Source organism: Pleurodeles waltl, chromosome 5 (assembly GCF_031143425.1).
Source record: "Pleurodeles waltl isolate 20211129_DDA chromosome 5, aPleWal1.hap1.20221129, whole genome shotgun sequence".
In the NCBI taxonomy this organism is placed as follows: Eukaryota; Metazoa; Chordata; class Amphibia; order Caudata; family Salamandridae; genus Pleurodeles; species Pleurodeles waltl.
In genome coordinates this window covers 232,268,497-232,292,291 of record NC_090444.1, presented here as the reverse complement: position 1 = coordinate 232,292,291, position 23,795 = coordinate 232,268,497, and the positions used below count along the sequence as shown (strand labels likewise).

At 44.4% G+C, this 23,795-nt stretch overlaps 1 long non-coding RNA gene across 1 annotated transcript in view; it reads left to right on the top strand.

Annotated features, from left to right (window-relative positions):
* The window catches only part of LOC138295586 (uncharacterized), a 50,818-nt gene extending 29,244 nt beyond the window's left edge, over nucleotides 1-21,574 (top strand). The window contains exon 2 of the long non-coding RNA XR_011203632.1: nucleotides 21,226-21,574. This is a non-coding gene — a long non-coding RNA (uncharacterized lncRNA). The remainder of the gene's footprint in view (nucleotides 1-21,225) is intronic.
* Nucleotides 21,575-23,795: the final 2,221 nt, after the last annotated feature.

Below are 23,795 nucleotides of genomic sequence, written 5' to 3'. Positions count from 1 at the left end.
TTTTTCATAACTGGTCCAATCACTGTTTGTCACCTGGTCAATTTCTCTAACATTACATCCAAAATCTTGGTTACAGTTTCATAATATTAGTAAATAAAGTACGACAGGCAAAAATAGTTACAGTGGTTACAAAATAATGGCCTACGTGAACAATATGATGGTCAGGAGACTTTCTGTTCAGAAAAACCTGTGCACAGAAAGACAAATGTCTTAATATTTTGCTTACGCTAGCATGCATGAGTACACCATGGTGCTGTTTTTTTGGCAAGCCTTGCATTATAACTGTGTTCCGAGCAAGCCGAGTGAAAAACAGTAAATATGGCTTATGTTGGCTATGAGTTGTTGAACAACAGGACTCGCTTTATCATGTCATAGAGCCAGAAAGTCCAACATGGACTCCATGCCTAACAATATGACTGCAATTCTACAGATCGACATCGGGCGATGAGGAGCTTCAGGGACCACTCTCTCAGCACCTCAGGGTGCATGGATGCTCAATCCTTGCTTGTCTAGGTATCGTGAGCTCGCTCAAGAAAGCAAACACAAACCAAATGTGAGTCTGTCACTGACATCTGTCGGCGTCAGGCACCTCACGGTTTAAAACCTGCCTTTCCGGTGGACATCCTATACACCAGGAGACAAAGGCCCTCATTATGAACTTGGCGGCAATCACTGCCGACTGCCGTGCTGACGGTGAACAAAAGATCACCAGTGGCAGTGAACTACACACCGCTGTATAATGATACCAAAAAGGCAAACCTACAAAAATCTTGCAACCTCCACCCTCCGCCAGGGCCAACAACGGCGGAAAGGCAGTACACCCCACCTCACCCCCGCCATGCAGACAAATCCCTGCCCACCAAATAATGATGCACAAATCAGCTCGGCGGACAGTGAAAGTCTAAGGACCATTGGGGGTACAGACCGCCACGGCCAGGAATGGGACCCGCCAACAACAAATGCACACATTGGCAAGTTCGAAAAGCACACACATCCACAACACTTTAAAACACACACATACACCACCCCACCATCCTTTGCAATGCCAACAGCACAATAGATATTGACAACATATCACGCATATACTGAAATAACCATCATACAAGTCATACACACAAATATACCACCAAAACACAAACATATCACAAGCCACACACGCAGCCACACAACAGCACCCTTACCAATACACCTACAACACACTACCCACAACACACACCAAGGAACCCCCTAAGCACCCCCGCATCACAGACAGGGAGCTAAGGACCACAGTGGATGAAATACTCAGGGTCGAGCCACACCTGTTCGGGGCACAGGTGCAGTAGACACCCGTGGCCAGGAAGATGGAGCTATGGCAGACGATTGTCAACAAAGTCAATGCAGTGGGAAACCATCCACGCACAAGGGAGGACATCAGGAAGAGATGGAATGACCTGTGTGGGAAGGTTTGTTCCATGGCATCCAGGCACAACATCGCCGTAAAGAAGACTGGTGGTGGTCCCCCACCTCCTCCCCCGAATACACCGACTGGGTAGAGAAGGTCTTGGCTATCCTGTACCCGTAGGGCCTCACAGGACTCATTGGAGGGCTGGACTCTGGTAAGTCAACTACAATACCTTAACAGTCACCTCACCTAAAATGCATGTACCACCCCATCCCTCTCACTACCACCAGGACCCCATCCCCTACCCAGTCCCCAACACCCACACACTCACATCGAAGTCACCTGCATGGCCACAATCCCCCAAACAAATCACCATCCAGCCCCCTGTGCACAGTCACCAACCCCTGCATGGAATCCTAGTGGCACTACAGCACCCACAATGCACCACCACCCCTTCAATAAATGCATCTAAATGCACATGAAGGGACCTTGCATGCCACTACATGGGAATTCAACCATTCATTAGTGCTGACCAGTGCTGCAATTGACAAAAAAGTACAGGACACCCACAACTCTATTCTCTCACACTCAGGCACCACCACCCATGCCACCCGGACAGAGACATCAAGGAGTGCCTGTCCTCCACCTGAAGACAGAGGCCCCACTCAGGAGAGTGCAGAGGGATGTCTGGATTCATAGGAAATCCCTGGCCCATCCCACACCCCTGGACAGTCATCCTTCAGAAGCCCCAGCCAGTACACCACTGACACCCCTACCATTCAGCCACCACCATCAGCCCTGGCCAAATGACCCCACGCCAGTGTAGAGGCCAGAGTCTCCACCCACCAACAGAGAGGCTAATGAAGGGCCAACTGCAAGTGGGACTGCCAGACCTGTGCAGGGGACACAGGCACAGGGGGCTAGGGCCAGTGGGACGGCATCAGTGGCCCAGGGGCGTGGCCAAAGGATGGATTCAGCAGCCCAGGAGGTGATATCTGAGGTCGTGGGAGCATACCACCATTCCCAGGACAGGATGGGCCAGATCCTGGCCACCTTGGAGCAGAATCAGAGGCTGTTCCATTGTAGGGGTGATGCAGCGCCAGTACCACAGCCAGCCTGTGTCCTACACCCACCTGCAGACACCTACCACTAGCCAGGACACTGCCCTGCCATCTACATCTACAGCTTCCACTGGACTGGTGGCACTGCCAGAGGACTCAGAGAACACCAGCACCCCTACCCATGCATCCCAGCTGCACCTTCGCAAACATACCCTCCGACCCAGATATCCCACTGAAACATCAGCCAAGACCAAGCCCAGTGCCAGGAAGTGACTCTGCCCTGAACTATCTCCCTCTCCTTTGTGTGCCACTGAGCTACCTCGTTGACATGCCACTGCCATCTCGCCATCTTCCAATGGCCCCATGGACGATACCCCTGTGCAACCAACAGCTGATCATATGTACCGGAGTATGTTATTCACCATGTGCCCAATTCCATTCATTGTCCCAACACTCATGTATGTTTTGACTTTGAATAAATACACCTGTGCACTCAAAATATCTGTCCTTAATCAATATGAGAGATCAATTGTGAAAGTGAATGCATTAGCCAGTTACCATCATAATGCCACTTTTATTGCAGGAGGGGATCCAACACACTGTAGTGTCTGAAGTATGTCATACTGTACATCCCATTGCGTGCACTGGCATCTGCCACTTCAGTCATGATTTTGCATTTTCACTGGTAAAGAGCACCACAGTACTTATTACATGAGTCAGACTGAAACAATGCAGTGAAGCCCCTGAGGTGGCACGTGTGACCGGGGCCCCGGCCTTCACTGCGGAGGAGCTTGAGAAGCTGGTGGACGGCGTCCTACCCCTGTATGCCAAGTTGTATGGGCGATCAGAGGAGCAGGTGAGTTGCTATCTGTCCTTAGATGTGTGTGATTGTGGCGGATGCCTGTATTTGTATTTGTTCGCTGTGTGAATACTCACCCGTAGTGTCTGGTAGTTTCTGCTTGTTATTTGTTCATTTGCAAGTCTCCATGGGCCATGTCAGTATAAATGGGTATGGCATTTGTGTACGGGGCACCCACACTGATGTGTGTTCTTTACTCTGTGTGTCCCATGCAGGTCAGCGCCAATCAGAAGAGGGGACTGTGGCAAGCTATCGCCAAGGAAGTGCGGACCCTGTGGGTCTAAAACTGTCGGAACACCCACTGCAGGTAGTGGTGGGAGGACCTGAGGTGCTGGGCCAGGAAGACCGGAGAGGCCAAGCTATGGAAGAACTCCCAACGAGGGAGGGGTGCCGGTCAGACCCTGACCCACCTAATAGCTTGCGTCCTGGCGGTGGCCTAGCTGGATTTGGATGGGCGCTTGAAGGCAGCACAGCAGCCACAAGGGGGTGAGTACCAACACTGTTGTGATGCCACTATGATGAGTGTAGTTAGATGCTAAGGTTTGCATGCATTGTAGTGCCAGGCACTTAGACAGTTGTGTCCCTGCAGTCTTGCCCCGCTCCACATTCGTGGGATAGTGTCATTGCTAGTTTTGGCAGGGTCTGCCCCCTTTTTGTAATATTGTATTAAATGTAGCCTCATGAACTAGTAGATGTGTTGGCTTGGCATAGTCTCTCATGGGTTCACTTCACAAAGTGTATCAGAGTAGTGGTTCAGGATGGTAATGTAGTGTATTCTGGGGTCATGCCTACTAGTCAGGGGCACATTCATAACATGTGTTGTCTGCTGAGGGTATGTGTCCCAAAATGTACATATTTCCAAGAATTTACATATGTCTTGTTTTGTTTCCCCTCCCCTTTGCTCGTGTGTCCCTGTGTACATTAGCAGCCCACAGTTCCAAGGAGGCAGAGTCGACTAACGCCAAGGGGACCAGTGGGTTGGAGGGTGAGGGGAGTATCACAGGGGAGGCAACTACCACTGGAGGTAGTGACTCCGATACCTCTTCCGATGGCAGCTTCCTGGTGGTGGCGGACCCTAAAGGGCCCACCCATTATTTGTCCTCTTCCACCACCCCCCATTCCATCACTGCCCTCCCAGTTGCTCCCCACCGAGCTGCCCGTGCCCTCTCACCCAGGAGTGTCAGCGTCTCCTTTGCCCCAGGCACCTCATCCCCTGCCCCAGTCAGCCCTGCTGCCCTCACGGAGGAGGCTATTAACCTCCTGAGTACCATCTCTGTAGGACAGACAGCCATTGTGGATGCCATACAGGGGCTCACATCCCAGATGCAGCAATGCAATGCATACTTGGAGGGCATTCACAGTGCCATGTCTGGCCTACAGAGATCTTTTCAGGCTCTGGCCTCCTCTTTGATGGCAGCCTTTCCGTCCCCCCTCTCACCACCTCTACCCCTTGCAGCACCCTACTCCCTCCACCCATCCCAAGCACACATACAGACAGCCATGCACACAGATCAACACACAAGAAGCACACTGACAAACACAAGCACCACACTTCCCACCACATTCAGGCATACACCCAATATACCAAAGCCACACAACAACATCCACCTCCCCCACTGTGTCAGCCTCCACCTCCCTGTCTGTCACCTCACCATGCACACCCAGTCACCACACAAGCTGACATCCAGTCATGCAACCCAGACACCACACCTGCAGTCACCACAGCTACATTCACATATACTTGCAGCACACTCACCAGAACTGCAGACACCCACACAACATCCATCTACACTGGCAGCCTGTCTTCTCCCACTGTGTCCACCCCCCTCCTCCCAAAACACTCGAACGTTCACACTCATCCACACCAACTGCACCTAAGAAGCTTTTCCTCTCCCGTGTTGACCTGTTTGAACCCACTGTCCCACCCCGTCTTGTCCCTAAACGTTCCCATGTCCTAGCCCAGTCACTCCTTCCTCGTCTAAGTCTGCCCCAGTCTGCCCTTCCCATTCCCCAGGGAGGAAGAAGCCCTGTGTTGCCCCAGGTCCCTCTGCCACCCCCCGGTCCAGGCCCACTCCCCGCCTTCCAAGGGCAAGCCCAAGCCCAAACCCTCTCCACCTCCTAAACCTAAACCCAACCCCCCCCCCCCCCCCCCTTCAAGACCTGAGTCCCCACCCCACCACCCCTGCCCCTGTTTCCTGGAGTGTCTGGCTGACCCATTGATGTCCCTTCTCAGTGGAGTTTCCTTTACCATCGTAGGGGTCAAGTGTGCGCTATATTTTCCCTTCTGGGACTTTGCAATGGACTGGCCAATGGCCTTATTTGGACATTCATGTTCTTTGTTACACTTAAATTTGAGTGACCATTAGTGCTGTTGGCACAATATAGAAACATTGTGCAGCATTTCACTGTGGGGGTGTGGTGTGCACAGGTGTGTGCATTTGAGCAGATATTTGTTGGCTTGTCTCTTGTACATACATCTTGTTTGGTATGTATGGCTTGGGATGGTGGGAGGGGTTGGGAGTGTGTTGTGGGGTGGGTGGATGTGTAACTGTGCCCTTTCTTCCCATGTGTACTAGGCTGTGGTACTTACCGTCGTCGTCTTCATCATCGGTCACCGTCCTGTAGGAATATGGCAAGGAGAAGCACTGGGATTATTTCCTACTCTTGCTCCATGTCGGCGTGTTTTGTGTGCGTCCGGTGAGTGTTGCCCTTTATATGGGTCGTTTCCGCCACGCTTTGTCTGGCGGTGGTTCCTGCCCTGGAACTGATGGCGGTGTGGTGTTTCATTATTTGGTGGGTGGGTAGGGCCTTTCTGCCGGCCTGAGGGCGGCCTCCTCCGTCGTCGGCGTGACTACAAAAATGTTGGTGTGTGGATGGCCCGCTACTCGTTTCTCATTGCTTAATTATTTGGTGGACTGGACTGCCAGCCTGTTGGCAGCAGTTACCGCCACCGCCGGTGGTGCGGTGTTTACCGCCATGTTCATAAAGACCACCAAAGTCTCAAAAAATCTTCGACAAAAGGTTAAAAAAGAGTCAGTCAAAAATGTGACTGGTGGTAGCCCTTTCTGGATCTGCGGTGACTGGTGCAGAAAGAAAATAAATGACATCAAATGAAGTGGGGTGGCATCTATATAGCCACTGTGCACATCACTTTCGGTGCAAATGATGCTACACGGAGCTGAATGACGGCAGTTATCAGCGTGAAGGGCTTTTTTCTCACCAAGGGCCAGATGTATCAAAGCTTTGTGAATTTGCAAACGGTGCGAATGCCGTTTGCGAATGCGAAAAGCTATTTCAGAATGTAGCAAAGGCATTCTGAATGCAATTTTAAGGAATCGCTAAAATAGCGATTCCTTAAAATTGCGACCCTGTTTAGAGAGTCGCAAATTGCGATTCTCTAAATAAGAAATCGCAAATAAGGAGTCCATATTTGCGATTTCTAAAGCACATGTATGAAGCAATTCCTTAATGCGAATTGGGCATTAAGGAATCGCTATTACCACCAAGTTGAACTTAGTGGTAACCATGTGCAAATTTTAAAAATGCATTTTTTAAATTTACATGTAAAGCACACATGCCCTTTTAGCATGTGTGCACCTTACATGTTGTTAAAAAAATGTTTGGGGTGCAGCAGAGGGGGCCTTAGGCCCCCAGCACCCTGGACTTTGCATTTCCCAAAATTGCGAATTCCAGTTAGGAATTCGCAATTTGGGACATGCAAAATATTCGCAAATATGGGCCGACAGGCCCATAGATGCGAATGGGGGCTGTATCGCAATTTGCGATTCGGTAATAGCATTTGCGATTTTTAAGAAATCGCTATTACCGAATCGCAAATAAGATACATTGCATTTTGCGAATCAGTAATAGCGATTTCTTAAAAATCGCTATTTCCGATTCGCAAAAGGCCCTTTTCATATATCTGGCCCCAAACGTTTCCGGATCCAGTCTGATGCCTGGAGAATATTCTAAAGTAATGATTCTATGGCTAGAAATCTGTATCAGATAAATCATTATTGTTTATGTGAGCATGAACTGTGAAGATGTTTACCTGTTGGACTGCAGTAATGGTGTGAAGATGTAAATTCAGTTTTGAAGTCTTCTTTCGAATCCTCTTCTGCACTCGAGGTTGTTTTTCCTTGCTCTTTAGGAGGTTAATGTTCTGAAATATTTTACAGTTGAATGTTTAAAAAAAATGTAAAATGTTTTATATATGCTAGTTAATCCTGTAAAATGAAATTTTATATTCTACATTGTAATCACTATTTGCAAGTACAACAATTTTGTCTTAAGTTGTTATTTTGCTTGAAGGAAGTTAATAATGGTAATTATTTGACTGCTTCGATTTAGAAAAATTGGTTAACATTTTTTTTTTTATTTGAGTAATTTACCTGACGGTTTAGTGATTTGCTATTTCAGGTGAAGGTTAATTTCGTTTGAATTCTGGATTTCTCAATGTTTTTTCTTGTTAATTACACATACATCTAGAATTTTAGAACAAAGAGAATGGTTTCGTTTTTTTGTTTAAATGTTTAATGTGTTTATGATTGAAAGAATAAATCATTGCATTTGTTCTTGTCTTTTTCTAGTCCTTACCTGAGTTTGCACTGACTGGAGTTTAAAACAGTAATCCCACCCCCTTTTGGTGACCATCATCTTCCCAGAGTTTCCCCTGACTGGAGTTTAGAAGAGTAAACCTGGTCCCCTTTGGTGACCAGCAGCTTTCTCGAGTTTGCCGTGAATGGAGGTTCGAATAGTGAATCTGAAATCTACCACTTGGTGACCTTCATCTTCCCAGAGTCTGACCATGACTTGAGTTTAGAATAGTAAATCTCTCCCCTTTAGTGACCGTTGAGCATCAATGTGATAACCATGCATTCCTTAGAACTTAGGTATCATATAGTACATAAATAAAGGTGGTTCTGTCCGATACAATTTGTCGCTAATTACCAGAAATAGGATTTGCGCAAATGCTTACAAAGTCAATTCATATGTGGAAATAAATCACAAAGCAGTTAGGCCCAAACAACACAGTGAATGAATGACATATTTCATAGTCATTCAACAACAATAAATAATTTGGTCAAAAACGGTGCTCCATACATGCTGAGTGAAAAAGTGCTTGCGCAGTGCATCAAGGAAAAAGAAGTGACTGTGCACATACAAAAAACACGACAAAACTATTCAGATTCCTTGATGGGCCTGCCCAACATAACCACATTTTCAGTTTCTCGTAAATGGGCTACTTTTCATCTGTCCTTGAATGGCCATAAAAATGTGTTTTGGTACAGTGAGCACATAAATCGTCAACAACTCGACACTCAAAAGAAGAGTGTTCTTAATTTACATTTAAATAGGGTCTTCATCAGGGCTGAGTATGGAACTACATGTTTGTTAAAATTATACTGCCAGGCCTCATGTATTAAGAATTATACAGGGTCGCAGAGAACCGTTAAACCATGAAGAGCCTTTTGAGAATGCGACTCACGTGGTGCAGAAGAAAGACGTTTGACTTTCTTTATCTCAAAATAGAACGTGTTCTTGTATTGTGATCATAATAGGTTAAGTGGGTCAAAATACAATAAAACAAAATGAAAGCACTAGGTGGTGTGATACATTATTCAAAATCCACCTATTGAATCGGATGTTTTCCTCTTGGTGTCAAAATAACGACGGCTTGAAATGCTTGTCATATAAAAAGGTCCCCTATAAGGAAGACTCCTCCAAATCAAATATTGAGACTTACTGTCAAAGAATATAAGATTCCCACTATATAAATGCAAAAGAGAAATCCTCATAAAATCTTATTGATTTGTGTAGAAGATGTGCATACATTATTTAAATTTATTGCATCCCAATAGGCATTACTGATTAAAATATGAAAGAGAAAGAGGGAATAAATTGTATGGGAGTAACTCAAAACAGCATAAACAAGAGGTACTGGAGGCCAACGTCCTTCTTGCTAGAATTGCTCCCGCTCAATGAAAACCTGCGTGTGCTGTGCCGCATCTCCGGGCATAAAGATAATGGAGAAGCGGCACGCCAACATGTGCTTGCACCCTTCCTGCTTGGAGGAAAAAACGATTTCCAAGATGGCTTCTTGAGGGTGAGTGTTACCTGCTCCACGAGGAGCAATAATCCCAGTTTAAGTGATACCATGTTTTCAGGCAAATAAATCATACATGAAAGATTTATGGGAACTAATTAGCACATGATGTGTTAGAGTCAATACATATTGTTCTTCAGTTATTCAACAGAATGTAAGCAAACTTGTTCCACTTCAATGGTACATAGTAGTGGGACAAAATTTCCAGAACAGCTTATACACAAACAATGGTGGCAAGGAAAACTGCCTGTGAAATCAGTGAGGATGCTCAAATAAGATTATTCACAACCATTGAGCATGGTGTGTGCAAGTCTACATATGAGGTATAACTAGACACCAGGTAGCTTGGTCTTTCAAATCTGAGTGCCCAGTATCAATAACAGACAGCACATTAGGTGTGCATCGGATTATCAAATTAGTGGCAACAGAATGGCAAAATATGCCCAATTTTCTACAAGTTAATGCAAGTCATAGCAAACTGAGCACGAGCAAGAGGCTGAGCAACTTGAGAGCAGATTTAAGAAAAGTGATGCTCTACCCAGTCCTGCACCACTTTCCTTGCACCTCTACTGCCACCATGTGTGCACTGTATTTAAAATACGGCGCACCATGGCGCGGGCTAGGGGGCAATAGCATCACAATTTTTGACGCTATTAATGTACTGTTCAGGATTCTCGCCAACATTTTGGCACTAATCCTGAACAGTACAGAGAGGCCCATTGTAACCAATGGTCTGCCCCCTTTTAACGCCTGTTCTGAGCAGGTGTTAAATATGCCGAAAAACATGGCACAGATAAATCTTTTAGAATTCTTTGTGCCATTTTTTGACCCCTCCCTAACATGGAAATGCCCCCTTGCATACATTATGCCTGGCACAGGCATAATGTGTTGCAAGGGGTTACAAAGTGGGCAATGCATGCATTGCACCTCTTTGTAAATCTGGCGCTGAGATTTTGGCCTCGTTGGGGCACATTAATGTAAAAAAATGACGCTAATGTAGCGCAAGGAGGCACTGGGACCCTCCTTAAATCTGGACCTCTGTCTCTTATATCTGAATGCACAATATCTATAGAACACAGTACATCTGCTGCATGCTAGATATACTTTGTGGAAATATGTCATGGGGTCAAATCTCTTAATTTCTACAAAAGTAATCACTTATAAATATTGGAAACATCGCGGTACAAGTGACCTAAAGTCAACAATGTAATAGTTTTTTAAATAAACATCAAATCAATTTGACCCACTGTTGAGAACGGCCACCTGTTTGTTAATTTCCTCAAACTCATTGAGTCTCCTGTTGACTGTATCGATTTACATTCTCTTGAATTCAAGACAGTGTGCAGATTCCCTCTTCTGGGATTACTGGCGACCCTCTGTACAACTAACAGTGGGTGTCAAATTTACTTGAGCATCTCTGTTTACTTCACAGGCACGTATCTTTGCCATCACTGTTTGATAAAAGCCGTTATGAAAATGTTATGACCCAATACAATGTAGCATTAAAGTGGAAAAGTTACTTGGTTACATTCTGTTGCATAGCTGAAGAACCACATAACCCTGACTCTAACACATCATTCAACATGTTCCAGTTAGTTTCCACAAATTTGACCCAGATTATTTTTTTGCCTTGGTAAATAGTATCTCTTCAACTGGGATTATTGCTCCCTGCAGAGCATTGAACACTCACCATCAATCAGCCATTTTGGAGGTAGCGTTTCCCTCCAACCAGGAAGTGTACCCTCACATGTTGACGCGCTGCTTCTCCATTAACTATCGGCCCGGTTACACTGCGAGGCGCACACAGGATCTCATTGAGCAGGGGCAGTTCTAGCAAGAAGGAGATATGTTATACTGAGACCTCCAGCACCTCTAGCTTATGCTGTTTAGATCTAGTCACATCCAATTTATTTCCTTGTTTACTTATGCGTTTTCTTAAGTAATGCAGATTGGAATGCGATAAATGTAAATAATTTACACACATCTTCAACACAAATTGTTAAGTTTTTATGATGATTCCTCTGTTGCTTTTATATATTTTGGGGATCTTATATTCTTTGATGGAAAGTCCCTGTCTTTGATTTGTAGGAGTCTTCCTCATAGGGGCCCCCTTTCTATGACGCCTTTCTGCATTCAGGCTGCAATGGCAGGCCTGGGACATATTTTATGCTGTTACTTAAATGGGTGGCACAGTAAGTGCTGCAGGCCCGTTGGTATCATTTAATTTACAGGCCCTGGGTATATGGCATACCATTCTTATAAATACATTAAATATGAAAATTAAGTGTGTGACAATCAAACCATGTTTAGGGGAGTGAGCACAGGCATTTTTGTACTGGTTAGCAGTAGTAAAGTGCACAGAGTCCTAAGGCCAACAAAAACAAATGTCACAACAAAAATAGAAGTAAATAGATAAAAGGTTTGGGGGAAGACCATCTTAAGGCTGACAGGTGTAAAAGATGATATGATTTATTGTTATTTATTAACTGAAAAACGATTTGCCATTTATTCAGTAACTGTGTTGTTTGGGCCTACATGCTTTGTGATTTATTTCCACTTATGAATTAACTTTATAAGCATTTGTGCAACTGTTGCTTTTGGTGACTGGTGACAAATTTCATTCGACAGAACCACCTTTAGTTACTACCCCTGTATTAAGCAGTACCTTTCCCAAGTTTGCCCTTACCAGAGTTTACAATAGTAAATACATGACTAACCCATAATTTAAGTGCTGTATGAATTATAATATTATTGTGAGCTTATCATGTGCAGTGGTCCACCATCTTGGTAGGGGCAAGTGTCGATAATGATGCAAATATGTTATTCTTGCTTTTTTAATTAGATTTTGATATCTGTGACTAATTAATATAAAAATAGTAATTAGGAATTCAATTTTTATCGTAGAAAATGTGTTGCAAAAATGTTCGTAGCGAAGGTATGCTTGGTAAAGATTGCGAGGTAAAGGCATGCATTGTAAAGATGTGTAATGTAATGTCACACAACCCATTCCATACACTGAGGCCCTCATTACGAGGCTGGCGGTCCGGCCGCCGCAGATAGGGTGGTCCAACCACCCCATTATGACCCTGGCTGATCCGCCACGGTCATACTGCCAGGCTGCAGCCATCCTGCAGGCAGCCTGCAGCCTGGTGGCCCTGGCAGTTGTAATCCACCAGGGCAACGCTGCGAGACTCCATCCGCCAACCTTTCCATGGCAGTAAACACGTAAAGTGGTGTTATTTCACAAACCTCTGGCAAGAGGCCAAAACCTCCACCTCTCCCATCTTTTCTGTGAGGTGGTTTTTGGCAAAGATCTCCACACACATGTAAGCATGCGCTTTTGTAGTAAATGTGGGAGGGGCAAGGCGGAGAGGCTGAATATTGGGGAATACCTATTACTAATTAGGAGGGGTTCAGGGAAATTTAAGGACAAGTTTAATGAGAGACAAAAATAGAGCTTCAATCAGGGTAACACTAGTCTTGGGTTGCTTGTATTCTGGTTCAAAGAGGACGTGGCTTGGCAGTTTGGGCTGGACTGTTCCTATTGGAGCAAGGTCAAGACAGATTTGCATATGGCTAGGTCCAAACTGAGGTGGCATGGTGGGCAAAACAAAGATGAGTTGGAATGCCACCTCGGGCAATTGCCACTTGTTAGACTTATTGCAAGTATCCTTCCATCTGTTGTGACCTGAATTTCCTGTGCTCTTTGTCAAGGAAGCTCTATTTAGTTCTCATGGATTCCCAAGAGCACTCCTATGTGGTGCACTGCCCCTCAGATCCCATCTCTTCCTTTATAGCATTCATGATATACACTGCCCTTCAAGCCAGTCCCTCAGCTCCTGAAATACGACACAAGTTTACACCCTCCTTGGCCCTCCCAGCACATTTCCTCACCTCTGTCACCAACTGTCCTCCTTCTTGTCTCTCCTAATTCACAATGACTTAGTTTTGATGCAAGGCTTGAGATCTCACAAGTTCTTGAACTCTCGCAAGAGATGGCGCCCATCTTTAGGTCAAGGCCTCTGTATACCACACCCATTCTCCCCAAGCCTGGCTTTAAGTCCCTGAAATGGGAGAGGGGGTCTTCCTGGCTCAGTCCCCACTTCAACCTACTTGCAACCTAGTGCCCTCGTCCCAGCATCCGCCTTGTCTCCAGTCTCAAAACTCCACATTTCGCCAGCATTCCCTGCCCACTCCAGCATCTAGCACCTTCAACAGAAAAGAAGAAAGGAAACCAAGTGAAAAACCGGAGCCTCATCAACACAACGCGAAAACAAGGTCAGTGCATTGATCCATAGAGACAAAAACAGTGCTACAAAGACAATTCAGGGAGAGAATTTCTTGTTCTTAACTGTTTAAAAAAGAAACGTTAACATTTGTCCACGGAGGAAGAAAAGTATCTGCCACTTGTTGGAATCGACACAATTCAAGGCACTTCCCATGGTGTCTTTGCCATTTATTACTGGTACCCACATTTAGAAGCTAATGACTGATGAAGAGATGTTATACATAGTTTATCAACAGTTGATAAGAATGATATGTTTGCATTGATTCCTCAGGCTACTGAGTTCTCAATTGAGTGTTAAATCGTAGAAAGGGCCTCGTGCAATTCTAGAAGCCAGATCTAACAGCTTCCAATTCAAATTAAACATAGCCAGATCCAGGTATGTGATCTAAGGCTGAATGCTACAGAGCTCTGTCCAGAGATTATTCAAGTCCTGTCCAGAAGCCAATCTACATCCAGTATCTTTATTTACGAACTCCCTTTTCTCTAGGGATTACCCACCAGAATTTGTTGTGGTATTTGAGTGCTGAGGGTTAGTCAACAGGCAATTAGGAGGAATATCTTCACTCCCGCAGAGCCTTAGCATTCAGTTGAGTGGACCTTGACACTATCACCCTTAATGTGTTTGATATGAGATCTTTTTACCATGAGTATCGTCGGAGAAGGGAAGCGGCTCCATCTCATTCCATGATGTCTTTTGGCCAACAATAGTTCTAGAGCTGTAAATTTAATGACAGTTTTGAGAAGAGTTTTAACATACCCCGAGTGCCCCCACAGGGTCCAGCAGCATCCGAAAATCTGTCATGGTTGTTAGATATTTCAACACTTCCCCCCTTTTTCCCCTTCCAATATTGCATAATGGTCTAGCAGTTTCATACTAGGTGAAAAATGTCTGCCTCAGGGTACCCACTCTTTTTACAGTTCACCACTCATCACTCCCTGAAGCTGCAGGTCCTAAAGCCTGTCTGGGGTATGCTATATGCAACAGGCACTACATAGCAACAACATTGAATTGAGGACTGATGGTCTGCAAAAGGTACTTCAAAAGTTTCCACCAAAATCTAATAACTATACCATAGAAGAAGGGTTATTACATAATCCTTTGAATGTCAAAATATTCACTATCACTCCCTGCCCATAAGCACACAGAGAGTACATACTGAGGAGACAGCCTAATGAGCCAAATGCCTGTGAACCTTGCAGAAGGTAGAACATAGGCACACATACAACATGGAGCTAGCCAGGGGACAAAGATTCAGGCCCTAGCAGCCTCCACAGTGCTCAAATAGAGGCTTTATCATCCTGTACTGGCAGTGCTTAACACCAGACAAGTGCAATATTGTTGGATGTTTCCAGCAGGTCTGATTCAGAAAGGTAAACTTAGACTTTTGTGTAAGTTTAGGTTTTTTGGTATTCACAAACTACAAGTGAATAGTAAGTTTACATATGCGAGACTCTTTAGTCGTAAAGTTACTACTAATTTATCAGGCTGGAAAAATCAAAGGGGTTTTCAGAAAGACAGTGTAGGTCACCAAAAGGATGATAAACATACCAAAGGATGATCAGCATGCGAAAGGAAGAAGATATGTCCAGGAACAAGATTCCAGGACTAGCACAAGTGAACACCAGAGAGGAACGAGCGGCAACAAACACAGCAAAGTAAAAACATGAAAAGCCCCAGAGTCAAAAATGAAAAGGCAGCTCACTGGAGGCGCTGGTCTATTGCAGCCTACAGGTAGCAATTGTGAGCCAAGTAAGCAGTTTGCAATGAGGAGAAAACAGGGTAGTTAAATAATTGTAACAACAGAGATCACTGCTACTGGAATAAATTGTGAGGGGTTAATATGAAAGCCAAATAAGACTTGCTGCACTCAGAAGCCACACAGGAGATGGTACTGAGGGATTCCAACTGGGATCTTCTATACCCAAGGGAAAAAAAAGAGTATCAGAGGTGGGGATAGAACTTTGATTCTCAGAAGAATGGAAATAAAATGGATAATTAAACTGCGGACCGTGGATAAGGGACTGAACACGAATAGAAAGTTGCATGTTTTCCTTACAGACTAATGTCTAATGGAGATGTGATGCTAGCATGATAAGAGACAACATTATTGTCAGTATATGGTGGTTCTTAATTTTTTCACTGAGTATTATTGATATTTGGAGAAGTTTGAAAACTTAGATATTCCCCATCTGACTTTGGGTGATTTCTAATTTTGTTAACTTACTGTGCGGAACTACTGCTTTCAACACTTTTTATTTGCATGCACACAGCTCACTGCGCTATGGGGTCCAGATCTATCTATATCGACCAATACAATATGGCCACCAGGAACAATCATGGAGAACTGTTTATGTAGTTACTCCATACATGTATATCGTAATGCAATGGTTCGGGGCATCCCACCTTTATCCTATCTAATTTACTTTTTTATATGGATGAAGTATCAAAAGATATTTGGGACCACTATCTTGCAGCAATGAGGTGTGTCCTTGAAATAATAGACATAAACCTCGGGTATCACATACAATTCTATTACGTAATCAACACAATATGTCCCCCGTTAACAATCTACGTGGTCTGTTTTCCATTTTTACGCACTACATGACCTTTTAATGGAAGGCTCCATGGCATCTGATGTTTACTTTGGATGTAGATGTTTTATGATATTTAAGCTAACTCTTTACATCTATCGTGAACATTCCATGCTTATTGGCTAACCTTTTCATAATTTACTTTATCTTGGACTCATTTAAAACATTTTCAGTTTTCCTGTTTGAAGGATATAGCTTATCAGGGGTTAAAAAACGATTGTGAAAGCCAATAGCTCATCACTTATGAGGTAACATCAATCTTCTCGGGTTGCTCACTACCTACTTTGTAGGGGCACTGAATACAGTTGTTTACTGTTGCGCTCCCTTCCGCAGTAGTATATCCTGGGGGTTCTTTGGTTTTATTTATTTCTTCACATACTTCCTTATTTTACAAATGGTGGACCATTATTGTTTAGTTAACTGAACTGTTAACGCGTCCCTTTATGACGAATTTATTCACTTTAAGACTCGTTTTAGGCCAATGAATCTTTCGACTCTGATTGAAGACACCTCAGGACGAGATAGCTAATCAACATGGCAATTAATATGTCAATAACTTCATCAATATTTATCATAACAAGACAATTCACTTTAGTCAAAGACATTTAATAAGACTCAGGACACCACCATGACCTTTCAGTCATGAATAACCACACCAGTTTAGTATGATTTTGTGATATTTATTCCCTATTGATTACAATTCTACTAGCAAGTTTATTAATCTCAAAACCAAGAAACACATTAGCATATTCACAATATGGCAACTCTGATAAGATTTCATCAAAGCAAGGATCACAAATATTAGAACATAACACGACGTCAATATAGATCAATCTCAGCAGAGTAACGTTAGCGCGTCCTTCAACAAGGCATAGATTCAGTCATTTGTCTATTTGCGTTCGTTTAGTGAACTCCTTAACTAACCTCGAATTAGCATTGGCATGTTGGGCTTCATGCAAAACAATTTAGCAACATCATTTTGGAAAACCTCTAACTAAGGTCTCTGTCAAAGGAAAAGCAAACAGACAATCACAATTTCATTGTCATATAGTTACCCTCTGTATTGGGTCAGCATACAGATTCTGTCTTCGTCCTCAGGACATTAGTTGATTCGCCATCAGTCAGGAACTCAGCTCAGGCAGGAAGGGTAAAAAGGTACTTCCCTCATAAGGAGGTAAAGTATAACGGGCAATATAAGGGCAAGGTTGGTTTTAGGAACCAAACAGAAAAGTCTCTAGGTAGAGTGACAAAGTGTCTGGGTCATAGTAATTCACAATAGCATCTCCCTAACTCCTAATCTCCTCGTCTCCCAGTCTCTCCGTTCTAAACTACTTCCTTGTGTCAAGGGTTTTTATCCCTTTTCTGTTGTACAGTCCCCTAATTCTTCATTGGATAGGGTTTTGCACCCCATTATCTCCAACCAATAGGTTACCAATTAGCTCATCAAATTTGTCACCCCATAACAGTTCTCACGTAGTTTATTGGTCCTTATGATTGACGTCTTCAGCGGTTAGAATGTCCGGTATGATTTCATACTCTCGTGGTCCTTTGCACATCTTCAGTCAGTGGCTTCATTGTCTGTACCGGTTCAGGCGACCTTTTACCTGGGATTAATCTACACTGTTGCATTCAGCTAAAATGTTTCTTCAAGCAAGTCAAATTTCATGAGAACGGATCTACTACAGTTACATTCATCTTCTAGCTTTGGAAAAACAAGAGTTTATGTCCTTCAGCAAGTCAGTACACTGTATGTTAGAAAAACACATTTAATATGAAAGCCAGGCAGCTAGGCCTCGACTCATGCTACCTTAGGCCTAATGATTTATTAGCAGAACTTTAGCATATAACCTTTCAATAATTAGTGTAAAACTATACTTTAACATAACATTTCATCATTATTAGTCATTTTCTTTACTCCCCATATATATTGACGGCCACTCCCCGTGGGCACATTTCAAACACGCGTTTTATCAAAATACATTAATACATTTTTCCTATGCAGCATTATTATGCATTAGTTCATAAAACATTTCATGATAATATATAACATATAAGCTATGCTCTCTCAGTTCGATTGATGACTATTAACTTTATTGTTCTATGTATGTAGCAAGAACTTCCTTGTGCCAGCCTCCGCTATACAGGTGAATGTTCAACTTTTCTATTTGGTGTTGACTAAGTGTCCTTCTCTGCATGATTGAGCCATTTAGGTAATCAACTTGCCTTATTTTACAGTGACCTGAGTTTCCATTGACTGTGATCACCTAGGTTAACATGTATCAGAATAAATTAACTTCTCAACCTTTGGTATAAAATCTTGCTAGAGAGCACTTTCACTCGTAATTACGCAAGTTAGTGTGCTTCACCTAACCTTACATACCGCTCACTGGGTTGGCTAAATATGACATTGTCTAAGGTATGTTTCTCCCTGTTTTTCTCAATAGCAATTAATACATAACCTTTTAGCTACACAGTTAAAAGATTATTTGGCGATTACTCATCTGAACCATATGAGATGGTGTGGAGGCAAGTGTTATATTATAGAACAATTTTCTCATCTGTAGATTTCTTGTGAGCTTTACTATTCTGAACTGACTTTACACTGGTTTTGGTTAACAGATTAGGCTTTTCTGGCACTTTGTTCCGTATTGAAAGGTATTTTACTGGGATTGTTCCCTTTTGCGAACCTTTTTGTTCTCTTCACTATTCACTATGTGGAGCATTTTTTTGCTGACATTTCTTAATGCCCACTCAACCTCCCCTTTTTTGTCTCAAGAGGTTTGGCAATAGGGGTCTTTTTAAGCATATATACTTATATGAAGATTATCACTGTCTTTGTATTGTTCTTATTATTCATTCATATGCTTTCAGCCTTAAAAAAGTCACTGAGGTGTACCAAGAATTAAACTATTCCTCAATAAATCTTGATGACAAAACTACCATCTGCTCAACTTTTTGGGAATGAAAATTCTTTGCAATTGAATTTGAACTGACTGAACCGAGTGCTGCGGTACCATTATTGAGGATTTAGTTTAGTGGGTTTAGTCTCACTGTCAGTGGTATCCAGGGTAGTAAGATACCTGCTATCACATCAGCACCAATCCCTGCACTAAGTGTGGTTGTTTGTACTTTGCCCGCTCACAAAATTTGGCTTAGGAGGTATGGTCTGTGTACTGCTATTACCCACAACTTTGTGATGGTAAAAAAGAGTATAGCAACAGCACTGTAATGAGAGCAAGCTGATCTAAGTTTACGGTATGATGTTAGATTGATTATGTTACTCGTTTATAAGGAAGGGGAGATGGGAAAAGTGCCAGGCAACTATGCAACCAAGAAACAACAGATAATCAAGAGAGTTGCAGCATTAGTAGCAGACATACCACATGTGTTACATTCAAGCCTCTATCTATGAATGTGAGCTGGCCTCAACTCTCTAAATAAAAGAGGACATGGAACCATATGCATGATTTTAAACCCACATTTGTGTTCCTTCAAGAAATACATCTGCTAGAATAGGACCAGAAAAGACTTAGGGCTTGATTATGAGCCTGGCGGTCCAAAGACCTCCAGACTCACAGTGGCAGTCAGACTGCCGCAGTCCAGGCAGTGTGACCACCACATTATGAGCCTGGCAGTCGGACTGCCAGGGGACCGTTGTTACTGCCGGGAACATGGTTCCCGACGAGCTGATGCCGGTTGGATTTGTGGTCAGTCATGGCGGCGTAGAACTCACAGTGCTTATCATGGCTCCTGTTTCCACTAGCATTTTCATGGCAGGGACCCCGCCATGGAAAGGCTGGCAGAAACCCAGGCCTGGAGGCCACAAGGGAACCCCTGCACTGCCCATGCCTGCCCCTGCCCAGCACCTTTGGAATACACACTGTCTGCTGCACCAGACAGTGTGTATTATGAGGGCCTATGTGTGACGGCATTGTCCTCGGCTCCATTAGGAGCCGAGGCCAGTGCTGCCATAAGGATTCCACTTGGCTGACTGGTGGAAACCTCAGTTTTCTGAGGTTTCCAGTGGTCACCCCAGTGGAAGCCTTGTAATTGGGCTGGGGGGAGACCACCATCTCTGGGGCAGTCTCCTCTCCATGGGGCTGGCGGGCCGACTATCGGCTCTCCAACCTTGTAATGAGGCCCTTAGACATAAAGATCATTCCATTTAAATATATGCTTTACACATCTAAAATGGCAGGGGGCAGAATTATTATCAGACAGAACAGTAGAAGAATTGTATCACTAGTAGGCAAAGATAACCCTTCTTAACGTATATGCACCTAAAAAGGGTCAGGTGTCATACACTAGTGTTTCCAAACAGTGGGTTGTGACTTAGCCAATTTTTGCTGGGTCATGAAAATCCAAGCAGTAAATAAAGCTGCCTTTAAATTCTGTAATAGTCTTGTCACATCTGCTGCACTTCAAATACAGAGGTGAAATGTCAGAGTATGTCTTCTGAGAAATTGAGAACATGAGGATTGGTGTTTACAAACACATCTCCCTTTGCAGTCAGAGAAGAAACAGTAAAGGGAATTATGTGATAATCTTGCTTGGGGTACAGCGGATGTGAAAGGAAATTCTGTAGAAATATACTTTTTGCAATAAACAACAAAATAAATACTCGTAAATGAAATGTACACATTTAGCAGATAGGAAAGCAAAAATGAAGAACTTTTTGGTCCGGTGCCAGTTTGCATGATATCCTTAGATCTACAGATTGGTCGAACGTTAGCACGTTTAGAACCTTCTTTGTAAGCCTGTTGATCATCCTTTGCAAACTGTTATTTCAATGCTTTGAATAAGCATTATATGAGCCTCCTGTCTTGTAATAAATTTGAGATTTTCCTAGCCTTGGTGTCAGAAAGGCTAGATTGTATTAAAGACAAGGAGGTGAGTATTATACCTCCTCTTCTAACCCTCCCTGTTCTTTGTTTCCAGTTGCCTCAACCGCAACCAGCAACACAGCTTCTGGCTGACCGCCTTTCATCAGCTCCTCGTTCTGGACCTTCACTGGACTCATCCGGATCTACAGTGGTTTATCCTTTCCTTAAGGCCTTCTGCAAGGACTTCCTCTCTGCTTTTTTGACTCTCTATGGTTTATTATGTCTGGTTGACTGACTTTCGCAAGAAAAGAGGGCTTGGTGCTCTCAGTCAAGATAGTTATTATGGGGCTCGTAGTGTGATTGGTTGGCCCCATTGTGATGCATTTTGTTGTTTTTTTTCCCAGGGATTCTGGGATCTGTAGTTCTTGGCTGCTGTTTAAATAAAGCATGAAAAGAAAGCATAATATGAGGCTCCTGTCTTGTAATAAAAGTGTAGTTTTATCAGTAAAAGTGTATGTCTGTGCAAATTCAGTGGTAATTTCAAAGGAAAAGCTGTCTGTAAATGACAGCGTGCTTCCACACAATGCTTTGTTACATTAATAAAAACGCCCAATCAAATATACAATACTTTTTTCAATGTTGCAGATCTTTGATTCGCAAGGAATAAATACAAACCAGTGACTAAAAAATACTTAGATTGTGGGATAAGAGTCCAAGAGGGAACCTTTAGAATACATTGTTGTAATGCCTTTTTAGGCATGATTATCCCCTAACGTCTTGCCTTTTGTTGATGCCAGTTATGATTGGAGTGTGCCTGCTAACCAGGCCCCAGCACCAGTGTTCTTTCCCGAAACTGTACCTTTGTTTCCACAATTGCCACAGCCCTGGCACACAGATAAGTCCCTTGTAAATGGTACCCCTGGTACCAAGGGCCCTGTGGCCAAGGAAGGTCTCTAAGGGCTGCAGTATGTTTTATGCTGCCCTGGGGACCCCTCACTCAGCACATGCACACTGCCTCACAGCTTGTGTGTGCTGGTGGGTAGACAATGACTAAGTCGACATGGAACTCCCCTCAGGGTGCAATGCCCACCTCTCACTGCCTGTGGCATAGGTAAGTCACCCCTCTAGCAGGCCTTACAGCCCTAAGGCAGGGTGCACTATAGCACAGGTGAGGGCATAGTTGCATGAGCACTATGCCCTACATTGTCTAAGCAAAACCTTAGATATTGTAAGTGCAGGGTAGCCATAAAGAGTATATGGTCTGGGAGTCTGTCAGTTACGAACTCCACAGTTCCATAATGTCTACACTGAAATCTGACACATTTAGTATCAAACTTCTCAGCATAATAAATGCACACTGATGCCAGTGTGGAATGTATTCTAAAATACAGCCAGAGGGCATCTTAGAGATGCCCCCTGAATACCAGTCCGACTCCTAGTGCTAGGCTGACCAGTTTCTGCCAGCCTGCCACAACCAGGTGAGTTTCTGGCCACATGGGGTGAGTGCCTTTGTCACTCTGTGGCCAGGAACAAAGTCTGTACTTTGAGGAGGTGCTTCTCACCTCCCCCTGCAGGAACTGTAACACCTGGCGGTGAGCCTCAAAGGCTCATGCCTTTTGTTACAGCACCCCGGGGCATCCCAGCTAGTGGAGATGCCCGCCCCTCTGGCCACTGCCACCACTTATGGCGGTAAGGCCAGAGGAGATCATGAGAAAAACAAGGAGGAGTCACCTACCGGTCAGGACAGCCCCTAAGGTGCCCTGACCTGATGTGGCCCCTGCCTTTAGAAATCCTCCATCTTGAGTTTGGAGGATTCCCCCAATAGGAATAGAGATGTGCCCCCATCCCCTCAGGGAGGAGGCACAAAGAGGGTGTATCCATCCTCAAGGACAGTAGCCATTGGCTACTGCCTCCCAGACCTAAACACACCCCTAAATTCAGTATTTAGGGGTGACCCCGAACCCAGGAAATCATATTCCTGCAACCTCCAACAAGAAGGACTGCTGATCTGAAAGCCATGCAGAGACGACGGAGACGACAACTGACTTGGCCCCAGCCCTACCGGCCTGTCTCCAGACTCAAAGAACCTGCACAGCGACGCATCCGACAGGGACCAGCGACCTCTGAGGCCTCAGAGGACTGCCCTGAACCTAAAGGACCAAGAAACGCCTGAGAACAGAGGCACTGTTCAAAACCTGCAACAACTTTGCAACAAAGAAACAACTTTTAAAGAACTCTCTCTTCCAGCCGAAAGTGTGAGACTGCACACTCTGCACCCGACGCCCCCGGCTCTAATTCAGGAGAACCAACACCGCAGAGAGGACTCCCAGGCAACTACGACGATGTGGGCACCCTGAGTCGACACCCCTGCACCCCCACAGCGACGCCTACAGAGAGGATCCAGAGGCTCCCCCTGACCGCAACTGCCTGGTAACAAAGGAACCCGGCATCTGGACCAAGCACTGCACCGGCAGCCCCCAGGACCAAGAGGAACCACCTACCAGTGCAGGAGAGACCAGCAAGCGGCCCTCATCCTAGCCCAGTCATTGGCTGGCCCAAGAAGCCCCCCTGGCCCTGCCTGCATTGCCTAAGTGACCCCCGGGTCCCTCTATTGCTTTCATTAGCAAACCCAACGCCTACTTTGGCTACTGCACCTGGCCGCCACTGTGCCGCTGAGGGTGTGTT